The 3824-nt window shown below is 48.4% G+C and overlaps 1 protein-coding gene across 2 annotated transcripts in view; it reads left to right on the top strand.

Annotated features, from left to right (window-relative positions):
* Nucleotides 1–3824, top strand: part of DHRSX (dehydrogenase/reductase X-linked) — a 136238-nt gene that overhangs the window by 22703 nt on the left and 109711 nt on the right. The window lies entirely within an intron of this gene.

Here is a 3824-nt window from a genome sequence, read left to right on the forward strand (position 1 = left end):
TCACTTTCCCACTTTTCCATCCATCCATCCTTCCTGCCATCCATCCTTTTCTTCCCTCCTCCCTCCTTCCTCCCCTTAAGGAAATACAGACAGAGCTACAGGGAGGTCAGGCAAACTGTGACCCGCCTTTCACTTGTGCGGGGGTTTGCTCCATTCCCTCTCCCTGGGGGCTAATTAAAATGTTTCTTTTTCGTACATGCATTTTTGAGTTTAAAGAGGCCAGTTTTCAGTCATTACAACCAAGCGTTTCCGCAACCGTTTTCATTTTCAATGAAGTGGAAAATAGTAATAAATTTTTCAGATGACGTGCTATCACAGCCGCTGAGAACTCACATAAACCCGCGTCTCCAGCACATAGTTCTCTTTTGTGGGTCTGCACGGGACTCTTGGTTCTCAGAATTGTTGTTCTCCTCTTAGTTCTTGATGTCAAGTCAGAATTCTCAGCTTCCCCAACCCCTGACAGAAGTGCCTCGTTTTAACTGTTTTCTTAGCAGATTAGAAAGGACAAGCAGAGTCAGTTGAGGAAGAATAACCTGTGAAAACCAGTTGCCATTGAGATGCTTGTGACTCATGGTGCCCCCATGTGCGTCAGAGTAGACTGTGCTCCATATGGTTTTCAGGGGCTAATTTTTTGAACCTCTAAACTTTCAGTAAGCAGCCAAGCACGCATTAACCATTTGTACTACCCAGAGAGGCTTAATCCCCATTAAACCAATAAACAAAAACAAAAACCCATTGCCATCAAGTCGATTCCTACTCATAGCAACCCTACAGGACAGAGAGGCTGAGGGATTTGAACTGGTTTTACTGACTTTGAATGAGGGAATACAAGAGTCTGTTTTTTCCTGTGTTAAAATCTAAAACCCAGTTGCCATCAAGTCAGCCCCAACTCATGGCGCCCCCACGTGTGTCAGAGTACAGCTGGGCTCCACAGGGTTTTCAGTGGCTGATTTTTCACGGGTAGATTGCCAGGCCTTTCTTCCGAGGTGCCTCTGGGTGAACTCGAACCTGCAGCATTTTGGTGAAGCGTTCACCGTCAGCACCACCCAGGGGACTGTTGGAGGATGAGAGAGCATTTAAGTGTCTGTTTTTAACAGAGGAGCAAATAGCAAAGAAGAGGACGTGGGGCTGGTTCAGCTGCGCTGAATTCCCACTGGTGAAGTGTGACTGGCTGAGGAGGGCCATGTAGAAGGAAGGAGGTGGGGGAGAGGAAGCCCAGAAGGGCAGCTGACTTTGCCTCAGGCTGTCCTTGTGGCTGTGGCTTGGACTTCTTCCCCCTCAAGTATCTCCTTTCAGTACGAAATCTTGTTCCTGAGCACAGGATTTCAGATGTGCAAATAAATCCCCGTGCCCTGTCCACGTCTCAGAGCCGGGGTCCTTTCTGCATGATCTGGGAGCTATTTAACGGTGGGCTTCAGGGAGGAATTAGATTATGTGAAAACCTGTCAAACCCGTGCCTTGTTAGCCGAGCACTGCGATTCTAACGTGATCCTCAACAAGCACGGCCGCAAGTCAGCAATATGGCCCGGGTTGTGTTTACTTTCTAAGCTGCTGCTTTTCCTCAGTTGCTTTGGGCTATGTCAGGTTTCAGGCCTTCCAGCAGCACTCAGTCCTGGCGGCTGTTTGGAGGAGTCGCTTTGCCTTGGGACGAGAGGGAGAGAGACAGGGATTTCAGAAGCCTGGGGAGCCAGCGGGCTTTTTTTAGGAAGACCCAGGTAGTAGGTATTTCTGGCTCCGGGGGCCCCAGTGACTCAGCTCTGTCCTCGCTGCAAGCAGCCAGAGACCAGATGTCAAAGGACAGATGTGGCTGCGCTCCCGTCAAGATTATGGGCCCTGAGATTGGAATGCCTTACCGTGTGTGGGTTATGAAATAACACGCTTATTTTGACTTTTTTTTTCTACACTTTTTGTGTGTGTCTGGTGGAACTCTGCAACAAAACTTAGGCCAGTTCAGCCATGTCTGTGTGTACAATTCAGTGACACTGATGACATTTTTCAAGTTCTGCAGCCGTTCTCACCCTCCTTTTCTGAGGTGTTCCTCCTCCGTTAATGTACACTCAGGACCTTCTAAGCAAAGTTCCCCTTCTCTCACTCCCTTCCCCGCTGGTAACTGCTAATAATCTTTGGTTTCTCTTTATCTGTCTATTTCAAATAGGGCTCATCTTCCAGCACGCTATCGGACAGTGTTCTGTTGTGATCCCCAGGATTTCACTGGCTGATTTTGGGGAGTGGATCACAATATAGAGAAGCACTCTGTAAACAGTAGGTGCTCACTGTATGCTGTTGTTCTTAACTGCCGTGGAATTGGCTCCGACTCACGGCGACCCCACGTACAACAGAACGAAACACTGCCCGGCCCTGCACTGTCTGCACGATTGTTGGTCTGCTCCCGTCCATTGTTGCGGCCACTGAGTATTTTGAGTGACTTCCATCCTGAGGGCTCATTTTCCGGCACTATATCAGACAGTATTCAGTTGTGATCCATGAGGTTTTCATTGGCTGATTTTCAGAAGTAGATCACCAGGCCTTTCTTCCTCGTCTGTCTTAGTCTGAAACCTGTCCATCGTGAGTGACATTGCTGGTATTTTAAATACTGGTGGCATAGCTTCCAGCAGTATATCGGCAAATGTTCTGTTGGGATCCATAGGGTTGTCATTGGCTGATTTTCAGTAGTAGATCTCCAGGCCTTTCTTCCTAGTCTGTCTGAGTATGGAAGCTCCACTGAAACCTGCCCACCATGGGTGACCCTGGTGGTGTTTGAAATACCAGCAGATCTTGGTGGTGGATCCCCCTACCCTCAGCTGCTGTCTCCTGGGTAAGGTGCGTGTGGCTTGGCCCCTGCAAACACTCTTAGTTAAGGAGGTGCAGCGTCCTTTTACGGAGGGTGGGACGAGGCAGTTGAGCTCATGGGTCATGTCAGCCCCTCCAAAATAGAAAGTATGGTAATCATCTGTATGCACTTGCTGTAAAAATAGAATACCCAGTGCAACAGGGGGTGTTGGCTTGCCCAGTGTACCTAAAGCAATGGGAATTCATGATTTATTCCAAATACCCAGGTGTCTACCAGGTAGCCGCGGACGGCTGATGCACAAATGAGTATTTTTTGCTGAAAAGCATGTTCATCCCATCAAGCCAAGCATTCAGGGGTTGGGGTTTAAGTCACACCAGGGACTGGAGAGCGGGCCTGTTTATGTCCTAGGTGTGGAGGCTGGTCTCCCTGCAGGGGGGTTCCTGCTGTGTGTATGTGAGCGTGTAACAGTGTGTGTGTGTGTGTGTGAGTGATGTATGCATAGGTGTGGGGGGGGTGTGTGTGAGTCTGTGTGTGTGTGCTGTATGGTGTGTGTATATGTGTAGTGTGTCTGTGTGTGTGAATCTGTGTATGTGTAGTGTGTGTGAGTGTGTTGTAGGGTGTGTCTGTGTGTGTGGTGGGTGGGTGTGTCTGTGTGTGTGTGGTGTGTATGTTTATGAGTGTATTGTATGATGTGTTAGTGTATGTATATGTGTGAGTGTGTGTATGAAGGTGTGTTGTATTGCGTATCAGTGGTGTGTGTATATGTGTGAGTGTGTGAGAGTGTCTGTTGTATGGTGTATGTGATGTGCGTGTGACTGTGTGTGTGGTGTGTGTATGTCTGTGTGGTGTGTGTGTCAGTGTGTGTGTTTATGTGGTGTGTGTGTATGCGTTTATGTGTGTGTCTGTGGTGTGTGTATGTGTGATGTGTGTGTGTTTGTGTGCGTATGTGTGTGGTGTGTATGGGTGTGTGGTATGTGTGTCAGTGTGTGTATGTATGTGGTGTGAGCATGTATGTGACGTGTGTGGTGTGTGT

Source organism: Trichechus manatus, unplaced genomic scaffold, assembly GCF_000243295.1.
Source record: "Trichechus manatus latirostris isolate Lorelei unplaced genomic scaffold, TriManLat1.0 scaffold00134, whole genome shotgun sequence".
NCBI lineage: Eukaryota > Metazoa > Chordata > Mammalia > Sirenia > Trichechidae > Trichechus > Trichechus manatus.